Below are 15,175 nucleotides of genomic sequence, written 5' to 3' on the forward strand. Positions count from 1 at the left end.
TCTCTTGACTCTTAAGATCATCTTTCTTTTTTTTTTTCTTTTTTTTTTTTTTTCGGGGCTGGGGACTGAACCCAGGACCTTGCGCTTCCTAGGTAAGCGCTCTACCACTAAGCCAAATCCCCAACCCCAAGAACATCTTTCTTACTCAAGGGTTCTGTCCCCTCCTGTGGACTTCGAACTGACAGCTAGAGATGGATCTCTGCATGTTCCATGGAGCCTGGGCTAATAAGTGAATTCAAAGTCACCAATGGGTACCCAGTGTGACAGTGTCTTTTGTGTGGATAATGAGGCTGTTTCTCTGACACACACTTTGTGATGTAATCACTGACATGCTTTACCCAATTGTTAGGGTCCATGTGGTTCTTCTGAGAGAGCAGCAGATGCTCTAACCTGTGAGTCATCACCACAGCTCCTGCAGGTGGCTTTTGTTATTCCACATGAGGTGCTGTATTAGGTGGACAGGATCACCTACAATTAGAGTGATCTCAGGAGATGTGTACTCACAGAGAACTTACTGAGCCGTGCACGCTCAATGTGTTAGGTTGCCAGGCATCCCTACAGGGCTCTGGTGTTCCCACTGCTCATTGTGGGTCAGGATCATCCTCCAGCATCACTTAGTTTCCATATTAGAGCAGATCTTTCAGCTGTTATCAATGATGACCATATGTATTATGCACATCTGACAAAATACAGAATAGAAACTAGCTTCCTGTTGGCCAGATTGGCATAATGAGTTTTTTGATTGTTAGCATGAAAATTATTTTAATCTAAGCAGTTTAGGGAGGATCCTCAAGAGCATATATAGTGAATGTAGCCTGCAGCTGTGAACACAGGTTTCTGTTGGAGAGCAGGCTTGTGGAAGCCCAGAACCTAGGTGGGACAGTTCAAGCTACCCTTTTCCATGGACAATCTGGGATCATATGGAGAATGTATTTTTTCCAGGTGACTGATTTCCAATTTATGGAATTGAACTAACTTACTGAGAGTGGAGGTGACTCCGAGAGTTAAAGTACAGAAGGACCAATCCAGAATGTCCACAAAAGCTTGCTGTCACCCCAGGGCTTTTAAAAGCTCAGCAGCTAGAGAAGCAATGTAGTCTTTGGTTATTGTCATGCTTAGGTCTAGTCATTCATTATAAGCTGACCATGACACAAAAAGTGTCATCTGTGTCACAATAGAAGCTAGTTGTAACTAGATTCACACCACACTATCACATCACTACCGTATTTGAGGTTCTCAGTTACTATCTAAGAACCTGGAAGAGGCTTGGGTCTTGCTACACAAACTCATGATTTATGTCTTCAGGACACTGTGTGCTTTGTTCTGTTAATGCTACCATTGGCATACAACACCTTGGATACTTTGTGCTGACATCTGGTACATGAGACAATAGGTCATGTCTTCCTTACCTTAATAAGTTATCCTTAGAGTACGGTGTAGTCAGAGGGGCATTTTTTTTCTCTCTGAATTTGCAAAACATTTCCAGTCTTCAGACAAGTCTTCAGCCATTGTCCAGTGCCTGTCTTGAGATGTGCACATTATCTCCTGGGAGTATTCATCCAGCCTGCTCTGTAATTTTGTAGAAGATTAATAGTGTTCCAGCCCTAGTATTTAATTCAGTGTGATTGTACTTTCCAAACATGCTCAAAGCCCTACATTCCACCATAGCCTTGTGTGCTTTAGAGAAAGAAAATAAAGAACCACATTGCACTTAAAATTTCTCCTCCAACAAAAGGAGAGCCTGCATAGGGCCTTTAAGTAACTTTAAGTCCCAGCTTCTGCATAACTCCCTCCATCGACTCCATTATTGGTGTATTTTCATTACTGCTCACTTTATTTTTGGTGTGCAAAGAATGTGTACCATGTCAGTAAAGTGTGTGTGTGTGTGTGTGTGTGTGTGTGTGTGTGTGTGTATTTGTGTTTGTTTGTGTTTCTGTGCAGGTGTTTGTGTATGTTCATCCATGAACTATCAATTTTCATAAAATGTCTTAGAAGACCGTAATGAAAACTGTCGAGGTGCATGCAGACATGTGTTACTAGTGTCCCACAGCACCTGGCAGGTAACACTGAAATGGTGGTCTACTATAATACAGCCTAAAAACAGGCTGTGGATGGTTTACACAGAGATTGTGACGTCATCACCACTAGAGAGAGCAGCAAAAGCTTCATTTATCACATGCTGCTGTTACCAAGATGAGGCAAAGCCTTATCCTATAGAGAGTCTGGTAGGATTTGATGGCAGGAAATAAACTTAGTACTAAAATCATTCAATTACAAACGAAGAGGATAATACAAAGAGTCATACGAAGCAAGAGCTGTTTTTTGAGGAGATCCATAAGAGAAACAACCCCTTTCAGTGTCAATACCTAAATTATCAAATCAGAAATAAAAAGGGGATGAAGCAATAGACATGTGAGTGAATTCAACAACCATTAGGGCTTCTTCAGAGTCCTTTACTACAGAAAAGTGAAAAATCTATTTGATATTGGTAATTTTTCTACACAGATAACAAATACCAAGTTAAATCCAAATGTGGGATTTAACTCATAAGATAATTCTCATAAGAAAATAGATAGTATTTAAACGATGCCACTACAAAAATTAAAAAATATATATGAGGGCCACTAGGCTTTAATGCAGCCTTTCTACCAGACGTTTAATGACGACCTAATAACAATAGTGCTTTAATTATTCCTCTGATTTGAAAGAGAAGGAACATTGCCAAACCCCTTCTCTGAGTTTCTCTTTTTACCTAGAATTCCTGAGTCTGTTTCTTCTTCCATTGTCACCCCATCAATAGAGCTGCAGGGCGAGTCTGTCCTGCCCCAGAGCGTATCCACCAGCTGACAGGGCTGGGTTTTGCTCTGCTTGCACCTGCTCCTGCCCCCGCCCCTGCTCTTGCCCCCGCCCACGCCCCCGCCCCACACCTGCTCTCGACGTCGCCTCCGACCCATCCCCCCTCCCAGCCCCACCACCGCCCTAGACTCAGACCCGTCCCAACTCCCCGCCCCCAGCCTGCCCTCGCCCCTACCCTGCCCCCACACCGGTCCTCTCCTTCGCCCCCCCCCCCCCCGCCTCCGCCCTCGCCGCCGCTGCTTGCATGGCTACCATTCCGTCTTCGACTCCCCTGTCGACCCCACCGCCACTGCTGCTACCTTCTCCCACTTCTTCAGCCCAAGACTTTTGAGATCCTGGCTTGCAGCGCTCTGCACTAGGAGGCTAACGGAGGTGAGGAGAGCCTAAGGGACAGACCCCAGGCCTGGCCCCAGAGACTTGTGTCTCCCCCCTCCCCCGAAGTGCTTTCCCGCAGTTCTCCATTCTGGGTTCAGTTTTGTGGGGACCCCAGCAGGTGGCAGGCTTTGCTGATCCTCAGGTGTGAGTCTGGGACAGTGGTGGGACTTATGGTTGAGGGAAGTCTTTCAGGGAAATGCAGGCTTTTCTCAAACTCTTGGACCATCTGGTGCCCTCCCTGGGTCACAGGACCTGTGGAAGTTGGGAAGCCACTTTTCACTGTCCTGTGTCACTTTCCCTGCAGAGTGTGCTCTCCTGCAGGAGATACTCTCACATGCTTCTTTAAAAGCACCTGTTCCTCAGATCCAGATTGAAGGGTTAAAATTTCTAAAAGTTAGTCATGAACAAAGTCCAGACATGCCTGAGAGAATTTGAGATAGGGCTCACTGGCCCGACTATCAACTCCCAAGGACACTGGCCATCTGGAGCCACCCCCTCCCCTTCCTTCACTCCCTGAGGATGGGTCATCCCCCTGCTGCAGTGAGATGAGTTGCCCTGCCCACATTGCTGAGATGCTAGATTACACGTATGCTTTGTTGATGTAACTCCGTGCCAAAAGTAACTGTGCACCCTTTGTATTAGCCAATTATGTGTATCCACACGAAACCCCTGGTTTTCCCTATATAAGCTCCTGCCTAGAGAGGCTCGGGGCTGGACTCAATCTCCTGTGTGAGATACGTGTCAGCCCGAGATCTCGTAAATAAAACTGCCTCTTGTTGATTACATCAAGACCGGCTTCTCGTGTTTCCTGGGGGTACCTCAACCCGTGACTGGAGCGAGAGTCTCCCCAAAATCTGGGGGTCTTTCATTGGGGGCTCGTCCGGGATAGGAGCGTAACCCCCGGAGATCCGAATGCCTCTTGGAGGTACGTTAGTGTGAGTGCTGGAAAGCGGCCGCTGTGTGAGTGTGAGAGTAGTGTGTGTGTGAATTAAGTCCTGTAGTCTGTGTTTTTCAGTACCGGTTTAAGGTCTTGGTGCACTGTCTGGGCAGAAGAAGATTCCCCACTCCGTTGTTTTTGAGTGCACTCGAGTGGATGGGCTTCCCACTCTGTTGTTTTTGAGTGTACTCGGGTGGATGGGCTTCCCACCCTGTTGTTGTTGAGTGCACTCGGGTGGATGGGCTTCCCACCCCGTTGTTTTTGAGTGCACTCGAGTGGATGGGCTTCTCACTCTGTGTTGTTTTTGAGTGCACTCGAGTGGATGGGCTTCCCACTCTGTGTTGTTTTTGAGCGCACTCGGGTGGATGGGCTTCCCACCCCGTTGTTTTTGAGTACACTCGGGTGGATGGGCTTCCCACCCCGTCGTTTTTAAGTACACTTGGGTAGATGGGCTTCCTACCCCGTATTTAAGTGTGCTTGGATGGAAGGGCTTCCCACCCTGGACAGACACCTGTGAGTAGGTACTGGGTTTCTACTTCGAATAGCTGTTTTCTTTTTGTTCTTTTTTTAGATAGTGGAAGTGAGGACGCCCCAGCTCTGGGAGACGTCCCACGAGCCGACTTTTGTCGGGAGGACCCGGCAGGTGACAGTCAAAGAGATCTGACTGTGACTTGACTTCGGAGGTTGTGTTCGGCTGCCTATTTAAGTATAGGCATGGACAAGTGTGCTTAGATGTGTTAGTGTCTGTTGTCTGTATTCTGTTTCTGTGTTTGGTATCCCAGAAGCAGCTAAGGTTAAGCTGCAGTTTGGGCCAGGTACTGAAGGTACCAGGCATCTGTGGAAATTGGTTATAGGATGCTTTGTCTTGGTCTTGTTTGTCTGGTTTGTTTTCTGTGGTATTGTCGAGTGTCTTTTTGGCTTTTGTTTCGTTTTTGAATTTGGACTGACGACTGTGTTTGAAATCTTGGACTGACTGTGTTTGAAATCATGAAACTGCTTTGTTCGTCATAGAGTTTTACTTGGTCCTCTTGGTGCTTAACTTAAAAGTTAAAAATAATTTGCTTGAGAGAAATTGTTTTCTGCCGGGGAGTTTTGTCTTTCTCTCTTGAGCCTCCTCCCCAAGGAGAGCTGCCCCTTTCTTTACTCCCATTGTCCAGCCCAGCTGCTGTTAACCGTTGTGTATGAAGGATTCCAGGTTAGCGAGTGATCCGTCTGAAGCAGGCATTAACAAGAACCTGAAAACTTTACCTTAGATCCTGAAGAAAAATTCTCCCTGTTGCTTAAACATTCACAGCTTCTAAGGAAGGGACAGCACAGAGTAGGAAAATGTAGGGGCTGAGGGTGGCAAGCATGCAGGCCTACTAGCAAGCTACAGGCTGCGAGTGGGCAACAGCGCAGCTCTGGCCAAGTCAGCGCAAGAGGAGTTTCAAGGTAAGGAGGCTGGCTGGGGTTGGCACTTTGACAACAAAGATAGCGTAGAGTTAGTGGTTGTATTTTGGCCCTGAAAAAAAAAAATTCCAGTTGCTGCCTTCAGTGGCCAGACCTTCAACACTTGCTCACAAAAGGAGAGTGTTCATTAAGAGAAGTTCTTTAAGGGAGCCTGCCTTATCTGCTGGCCCTATTCCAAGAGAGGAGTTGATCTCCAACACTAAGTAACCTTCCCTGTTAGTCATCATTGACATGGAGAGTGCCTTTGATCCTATCCCCACAGCAGCCAGTTCCTGCCCCTGTGGTCAAAATGCCCCAGGTTGGGGGGCAGAGAAGCCCCTAAAATAGTTTTAAAGAATCTGCAACAAACTGTGAAGAACTTTGTTTTGCCAGTCAAAATTTAGAATTCAGTCTTTGGCTGTGGCCAAGGTCAGGATTAATGTTTTCTTTTCCATGGGCCTTTAACCCAGTGAGACAGCTTGGTAAAGGACTACTACTACAGTCCTGATAGCCCCAGGTGAACTGGTTACAATTCTTTTGTCAGCCACTTAGTATCTAACACCCAGGTTCTAACGTCTCTCCATCCTTTTGTTATTGTTACTGGAAGCCTAGTGCCATTTAGAGGATGGGTCTCTTGAGCGATAAAGCCACTGAGCTGGCACTAAAGGAAGGTACTCCTTAAGGGAAAATCTAAGTCCAGAGAGATAGTCGATAACAGATCAGCTGCCTCTCTGCTTGCCTTTCTGTTTCACAGGAACAAAGCTTGTGCTTATTTCTACAACGGCCTTTTTGTCCCAAGAAGGCCTCCTGGTTTAGCTGTGTGACTAAATGCTATTTGTCCTCTTCAGTGGACCTCTATTCTCAAGATTCCCTTGTTTTCTCACCATCCCATTTGAGATGCTTGTTAGTAACTGTTACAGGTCTTCTTTATCACCGAGGAAAGACAGAATCCTACTAGAGGCCAGACACGGATGGAAGGCCCTCACTTCTGCCTGTTGACTTCAAAACGCCTAAAGGTAGGGAGTGCCAGGTCTGCCGCCAGGCTCCAAGGGTGGGTCTCAGAGGGGCTAGAAAATGCCCCACCAATTTGGCTAAAGTAAGAAAAAAATATAAAGAAAAAGTTACAGAAACTTGAAGGGTTAAGCTAAGTCACTGAGAGAGTTGTTGTAAGTTGCAGAGAAAATAAGGTTGATATATGGTTCAGGGTCAGTGCACAAAAGTAGACAGCAACTAATAGCTGTAGAAGAAGATACAGACAGAGAGACTGAGGAAGAGAAAGAGACAAGAGAGGAACATATACTGGCCACAGTAGTTAGGGAACCTAGGAAGATAGTACCTGGCAACAGAAGAGAATTCCTGGCTAAAGATCGGTGTGCCTAATACGAAGAAAAAGGACACTGGGTCAGGGACTGCCCAAGAAAGAACAAGAGGGGACACTGGAGAGCTTCTTGGTCCTAGAGTGCTGGCTATGTACAGAGATAGAAGGGAAGTGTGGATACAGGGACCCAATGCTCTGTGCTCCTATGCCCCCACCCCCCAGTGGGTCAATATCCAAAGACCTTGAGTGCAAGGGGTTACTGGCAACGAACAATACTTATGGACTGCCCGAAGAACAGTGGACCTTGGCGTGGGCCGGGTAACCCACCCACTAGTTCATGGTCATCCCTGACTGCCCCTATCCCTTGCTCATTAGAAAATTGCTCTCCAAAATGGCTTGTGTGGGCTAAAATGGCTGGGTGAGGCCATGTGTATGCATATCTACAGACTGTGTATGTGGAGCTTAAGACCTGTCTCAGTGCACCAGTACCTGATGCTGGGAGATGTGTGTGTGTGGCTTAGTGCCGTTCTGCCTGGAACACATCATTCCTGCCGGCCGGGCTCTGACAATTATCACCCAATCCAGGACTTAAACTGTGATAGAGTGGCTGATAGAGTGTCCCAAAAGATGGGACCACTGGTCAGCGCCATGGACTAGATTCTCCACCTGTTGGGGGCAATCTGGTCACCTTGCTGCCCAATCCTGACCTGGAGCCACCACAGCACAAGTGTCAAGCACTGGCAGAAGCCCATGGGTGGAGGAAAGACCTCTGCGACTGGCTGATTGACCCCTGCTGAAAGCCGAGGACCTTGTCCACAGACGGGAACAGTTCTCTTCATGAAGGTCAGAGATAAGTGGGTGCTGCCGTGGTGGACAACACAATGTCATCTGGGATGGCTGAACTTCTACCCCCCAGCACATCAGTGCTGCAGATGCCTTTACCATCTCTTGGATGCCCTGGTGAAGCCAACAACTGCCTACAAGAGACAGCCACTGGGAACTGGGATTGGACTAAGAGACGGCCTCTACAATCATCAAGAAGATACTGGAAGAAACTTTCCCCCGATTTGGAATGCCCAAGGTAATCTGGTCAGACAATGGCCCTACTTTCGTTGCCAAGGTAAGCCAGGGTGTGGCCAAGTATTTAGAGGTTGATTGAAAATTACATTATATTTACAGACCTCAAAGTTCAGGACAGGTAGAGTAAATAAATAAAACTCTAAAAGAGACCCTGACCAAATTAAATTGACCATGGAGACTGGCGCAGACTGGGTGACACTCCTTCCCTCTTGCTCTCTTCAGAGCAAGAAATATCCCTTCCAGATTCAGCTTTACCCCCTTTGAGATCTTATATGGGGCCTCAGATCCTCTGACTGTATTAGATGATGTTACTGAACCAACACGTCATAGTAATAATGATTTATGTGTCAGGCTAAAAGACCTACAGGTGATACAGAAAGAAATCTGCTCACAGCTGGCAGCAGCCTATGCCCCAGGGACCTCCGAGACATCTCATCCGTTCCAGGTCAGAGACTGTAGGTACATACAATGACACGGAGCCCAGACACTCGAGCCTCGCTGGAAAGGACCGTACCTGGTGCTGCTGACCACCCTGACAGCCGTCCATTCTCAGCCCTCACCAGCCGCATACTAGCCGTTGGGGCTGAGAGCTGGGACCTAGAGGGACACTCAGATCTTCAAAAAGCTCCCTAGACTTGCACATCAGATAAGTGGATACATCAGAGACGTGACTGGGATGTTGCTATAATGCTCACTTGAGGAGTGTGCTTTAGAAACAAGAATTTCATGTTTGCCCTGGGTTCCATCGAGAAAAATATAGAGATAGGCTTGATTTCTATTACAAATGATGTAACATTACATATGTTAATACTCCTAACACTTCTTGGGACTGTGCCTCAGGGACCATAAGTTTAAAAGTTCTAAGATAGTCATGACCTTGGTGTATAGGTTTAGATAGTGTTCAGATTGGAATCCTAAAGACTTTTTAGCTGACCTCCAAGAATACCTAACCTCCCTCTCAGAGGTAGTCCTTCAAAATAGGAGAAGATTAGACCTGATATTCCTTAAAGAAAGAGGGCTATGTGCTGCTTTGAGAGAAGAATGTTGTTTTTACCTCGATCACTCCGGGACCATTAAAGATTCTATGGCTAAACTTAGGGAGAGGTTGGACAAGAGACGACGAGAACGAGAAACCACTGATAACTGGTTTCAGAGCTGGTTCGATAGGTCCCCATGGCTTACCACCCTGCTGTCAGCCTTAGCTGGTCCCTTGATTATCCTCCTCCTTTTGCTCACTTTTGGGCCCTACATCATTAATCGCCTTCTAGCTTTTGTCAGGGAGCGGATTACTGCTATACATGTCCTTATGTTGAGACAACAGTATCGGGCTGTATCGGGCTATACGGGGTGAAGAGCCTCTAGACGCTAGACTCGTAGTCCTAAGATTAGGACTATTCACAAGGAGTAGAGGGGAATGAAGGGTTAAAATTTCTAAAAGTTAGTCATGAACAAAGTCCAGACATGCCTGAGAGAATTTGAGATAGGGCTCACTGGCCCGACTATCAACTCCCAAGGACACTGGCCATCTGGAGCCACCCCCTCCCCTTCCTTCACTCCCTGAGGATGGGTCATCCCCCTGCTGCAGTGAGATGAGTTGCCCTGCCCACATTGCTGAGATGCTAGATTACACGTATGCTTTGTTGATGTAACTCCGTGCCAAAAGTAACTGTGCACCCTTTGTATTAGCCAATTATGTGTATCCACACGAAACCCCTGGTTTTCCCTATATAAGCTCCTGCCTAGAGAGGCTCGGGGCTGGACTCAATCTCCTGTGTGAGATACGTGTCAGCCCGAGATCTCGTAAATAAAACTGCCTCTTGTTGATTACATCAAGACCGGCTTCTCGTGTTTCCTGGGGGTACCTCAACCCGTGACTGGAGCGAGAGTCTCCCCAAAATCTGGGGGTCTTTCAAGATCAGCTGTGAAAACAGGCTTCTCCATGTCAGTGTGCTAGCTCCCCCTCCCAGCTCAGAGCTGCAACACCCAAGGATCCTCCAGCCCCAGTACTGGTTGGGTCCCATGGAAGAGTTAGAGCAAAGTGCCCCTTCTGAGAAGTGACTCAGAACAGAAGGTTCCTGCAACCCAATGAGGTCTCTTCCAGTTGCCCTGTTCTTGGTTTGCACTGGTATAATTCTGAGTCCCAGATTGGCAGCCCACATTGCTGTGAGGGTTGCTGGAGATTTTGCCCTGCCCACAGAACAGAAGGTTCAGAAGAAAGGCCAGCTTGACATAATGAATTCTTTTGATAGATGGCAAAAAAATTATCTTAATCTAAGCAGTTTAGGGAGGAACCTCAAGAGCATCCATAGTGAATGCAGCCTGCAGCTGTGAACACACTTTTCTTTTGGAGAGCAGGCCTGTGCAAGCCCAGGACCTAGGTGGGACAGTTCAAGCTGCCCTTTTTCCATGGCCAATCTGTGTTTGTATTGAGAAAGTATTTTTTTCCAGTTGACTGATTTCCAATTAATGGAATGGAACTGACTTACTCAGAGTGGGGTTGACTCAGAGAGTTTAAGTACAGAAGGAATAATCCAGAATGTCCACAAACAGTTGCTGTCACACCAGGGCTTTTAAAAGCTCAGCAGCTAGAGAAGCAATGTAGTCTTTGGTTATTCTCAAGCTTAGGTTCTCTAGTCATTCATTATAAACTGACCATGACACAAAAAGAGTTATCCGTATCACAATAAAACCTAGTTGTAACTAGACTTACACCACACAATCACATTATTACTATATTTGAGGTTCTCAGGTATGATCTTAGAAACTGGAAGAGGCCTGGGTCTTGCTACACATAGTCATATTCTATGTCTTCACAACACAGTGTGATTCGTCCTGTTAATGCTACCTACAGCCTACAATACCTTGGATAATTTCTACTGACATCTGTGACATGAGTCAATAGTTCATGTCATCCTAACCTGAATAAACTGTCCTTAGAGTACAGTGTGGTATGAGGGGCCTTCTTTTCCTCTGAGATAGCAAAACATTTCCAGTCTTCAGACAAGTCTGTCAGCCATTGTCCAGTGCCTGTCTTGAGATGTCCACATTGTCAGCTGAGAGTCTTCATCCAGCCTGCCCTGTAATTTTGTAGAACATTAATAGGGTTCCAGCCCTAGGAATTAATTCAGTGTTCCAGTACTTGCCAAATATGCTCAAAACCTAGTTTCCACCCTAGCTCTGTGTGCTATACAGAAAGAAAATAACCCCATTGCACTTGAAGTTTAGCCTCCAACAGAAGGAGAGCCTGCACAGGGCCTTTAAGTAACTCTAAGCCCCAACTTCCCCACAACTCCGTCCATCGATTCCATTATTGGTGTGTTTTCATTAATACTCACTTTCTTCTTGGTGTGCAAAGAATGTGCACCATGTCAGTAAAGTGTGTGTGTGTGTGTGTGTGTGTGTGTGTGTGTGTGTGTGTGTAGTCCCTAGTGAAAACTGTCGAGGTGCATGCAGACTCATGTTATTACTGTCTCATGGCACCTTGCAGGGAGCACTGAAATCGTGGGCTACTTTAATACAGTCTAAAACGAGGCTGTGCATGGTTTTCAGTGAAATTGTGACGTCATCCCCACTACAGAGAGCAGCATAAGTTTCATTTATTCCATGCTGCTGTTACCAAGTGAGGCAAAGCCTCATCCCATAGAGAGTCTGGTAGGATTTCATGGCAGGAAATAAACTCAGAATGAAAATCAATCAATTATAAACAAAGAGAATGATACAAAGAGCCAAGCAAAGCAAGAGCTGGCTTTTTTTTTTTTTTTTTTTGAGAAGATCCACAAGACAGACAAACCACAGAGCCTATATCTAAATTACCAAATCAGAAATGAAAAGGGGGACGGAACAACGGACACTGAGTGAATTCAACAATCATTAGGGCTTACTTTCAGAGACCTTTACTACAGAAAAGTGAAAAACCTATTTGATACTAGTGATTTTTCTAACAGATAACAAATACCAAGTTAAATACAGATCTGGGAAGGCAATGAATAATTCCCATAAGAAAATAGATAGTCATTAAAGGTTGCCACTCCAAAAATTAAAAAATAATAATAATCAGGGCCACATGGCTTTAATGGATCCTTTCTGCCAGACTTTTAATGAAGACCTAATAACAATAGTGCTTCAATTATTCCACTGAATTGAAAGAGAAGGTACATTGCCAAACTCCTTCTCTGAGTTTCTACCTTTACCTAAAATTCCTGAGTCTGTTGCTTCTTCCGTTGTCACCCCATCAATAGAACCATTTAAAATGGGATGTGATTGATGTCTGGAGCCTTATTCTTTCTCTTGACCTCCATGCGGTGTCCAGAAGTCACGCCTGTTCTCATGGACATGGCTTCATTTCTTTTTCCTGCAGCAAGAGGAAAGCCAGCAGAGGAGGCAGGAACTTACAAAGAATCAGTAGGATTCCTAGAAAATAAGCCATCCAGATCTCCATTCTCAGAAAACCCCTGGCTTGCTCTCATGTGACTGGGTCCTCAGACTCCAGCAGCCTTAGATGAGACCAAGGAAAGCTGTGCAGAGTCCTGGGTCCCCAGGTTCTTGACCTCCTGAGTGACATCTGTAGACATGTCCTCCAGGGAATCCTTACTGGTGACATCTGGACAAGGTGGACCAGATGTCAAAATGAGACATGGGAGAGAAATCCTAGACTGTTTGGAAGGAATCAGTCTTTGCTTTTGCTTCTGTCTCTGTGTGCCCTGCTGCTATGATGTTCATGGGGAGCTCTCATGCCAGTGGGTCTCCTCCTAATGTGTTTGTTGTTGCAGATGTCCTGGATGTTCTGGACCCCATCAGAACTCAGCCCGTGCTCAGTCACGGAGGTCAACACCTTCCTGTCCATCAGGTCATGAGACCTGAGACAGTTGAGGTAACGGCAGTTGGCCTGGGTGAAGTGCTCACAGACTTGGACTCTCTTGCATGGCTGTGGCTTCAAGCAGATCTGTTTGTGGCTGTCTCCTTTGTAGTAACTTTTGCAGGAGAAAAGCATCCCTTTGCTAGGAAGATGGCCGGCTCCTCTTGGTGAAGCCCAGAAAGCTCATGATTCTTCAGGACCTGGAAGCTCTGTTCCTAAAAACTTGGTGTGGATATTTGCAGAGGTTTCTCTGGGATTTTGCATAATGACTCTGTCCCAGAAGTTTGAGCTTGCAGAGGCTTGGGCAATCTGTAGCATGGTCCCTGGATGCACTTGAGATTGAAGCCACAGGCTTCAGTAGTAGCCACCACCTACAGCGTGATCCCTGCCTGATCTCCAGTCCCCAATAGGAATAAGCAGTCTTGCCCAGCAGCTCATAGAGCTCTGCCTCTGGAGCCTGATCCTACTCTGCAGTTCCTTTAAGGTCATGCAGCCCCTGTGGGTCCACAGGATCTTGGTGATGAAACAGTCTGCCCCAGGATCCCCCATGGTGCACTATGGCTGTAGCTGCTCAGGCTTGTGAGCTGGACTCTGCTTCGTGGAGAAAGGAAACTGGAAAAGGGGATAACACATGAAATGGAAATGAAGAAAATAACCAGTAAAAATTAAAAGAATTAAAGTCATCATCTCAGGAGAATGAGTGGGAAGCCAGGTCCTTAAGGAGGCAGGTTCTCCACAACAGTGCATGCTGGGTTCCAGCCTGGACATGAGGTGCCCTGAGCTTGGAACTGCCAGGCTCCTACTGGGAAGAGAGCTTTCTTCTTCATTTCCGTAAGTCTCTCTAGTTTTCTTTTAAGGCTTTCATCTCATCATTCACTTTCCCAATGACCTTTTATGACAAGCCATTATGGTTAAGAAGAATTAAGTAAGGGCTCATTGAGCTGTTGGTAGTTGCAGGTCTGGGGGAAACTCTGGACAGAGAGATCTTGCCTGCCAGGGGTGGGATGTGCATGCTGGGAGGGGCTAGTGGAGTGTCATTGGCCTCAGTATGCACAGGCTTGGGGCTGGTGCCTGGCTGCCTGGTGCGCCTCTGTTGCCACTTGGCCTGGGTCCCACCGTGGATGACCATGGTGGTTGCTGGCCAGTTGTGCTTGCTCTACGTGTCCTCCGGGCTTTTGGCAGGGCTGACCACAGCCTTGAACAGGAACAACTGCTGACAAAGTGGGCCAGAAATCGGAGGATCATGGGAGCATCTTCAACTTCCCCCTCCCCAAGCACTGGCAGTTGCAGCTGGAGGACAAGCCACTGTGAGTTTCCCCACTCTTCACATCCAGGCAGGGGTTCTGCGCCACCAGGAGAGCAAGGGCAAGCACTGCTGCCACCAGTCCCACATGCGCAAGGCCTATTTGCTGGCTGGCAGGGCTTCACTTTGCTCTGCTGGCTCTGCTTAGCCTTGCTCTGCCCTGTGGGCTCTCACTTCTTTGGCCAAAGACTGTTGAGATCCCGGCTTGCCTCACCTTTCAATAGGCGCCTCTGTGAAGTGAGGAGAACCAAAGGGACAGAAGGCTGACCTGGCCCTGGAGACTTGAGTCTCCCCCTCCACCAAAGTGCTTTCCTCAGTTCTCCACTCCAGTTTTAGTTTGCAGGGATCCCAGCAGGTGGCAGGCTTTGCTGAGCCTCCCCTGTGAGCCTGGGACAGTGGTGGGACTTATGGTTGTGGGAAGTCTTTCAGGGAGATGCAGGCTTTCTCAAACTCTCCGACCATCCATCCAGTGCCCTCCCTGGTTCCCATGCCCTGTGTTTGTTGGGAAGTCACTATTTGCCGTCCTGTGTGACTTTCCCTGCAGAGTGTGGTCTCCTGCAGGAGATACTCTCACATGCTTCTTTAAAAGCACCTGCTCCTCAGATCAGGATCAGCTGTGAAAACAGGCTTCTCCATGTCAGGGTGAGAGCTACCCCTCCCAGCTCAGAGCTGCAAGACCATAGCATCCTCAGGCCCCAGTGCTGGCCTGGTCCCATGGAGGAGTTAGAGGAAAGCTTCCCTTCTGAGAAGTGACTTAACACAGGAGGTTCACACGTGACAGTCAACCCCCAATTATTTCTTCCAGGAGAAAGCATCCACTCTCCATTTTAAACAGTGTAGGCTCTCACATGGTCCAGTTCTGTGATGGGGGAAGATTTTCTGGAGCTTACTTGGCAAGTCAGAGTGGGGTTACATTCTTTTTTTTTTTTTTCTTTATTAACTTGAGTATTTATTTACATTTTGATTGTATTCTCATTCCCGGTTTCCGGGCCAACATCCTCCTAACCCCCCTCTTCTATATGG

The 15,175-nt window shown here is 47.0% G+C and overlaps 1 pseudogene; it reads right to left on the bottom strand.

Annotated features, from left to right (window-relative positions):
• Window positions 1-12,116: 12,116 nt before the first annotated feature.
• LOC134478831 (zinc finger CCCH-type antiviral protein 1-like) lies at window positions 12,117-13,398 on the bottom strand (annotated as a pseudogene).
• Window positions 13,399-15,175: the final 1,777 nt, after the last annotated feature.

This window comes from Rattus norvegicus, chromosome 19, assembly GCF_036323735.1.
Source record: "Rattus norvegicus strain BN/NHsdMcwi chromosome 19, GRCr8, whole genome shotgun sequence".
Lineage (NCBI taxonomy): Eukaryota > Metazoa > Chordata > Mammalia > Rodentia > Muridae > Rattus > Rattus norvegicus.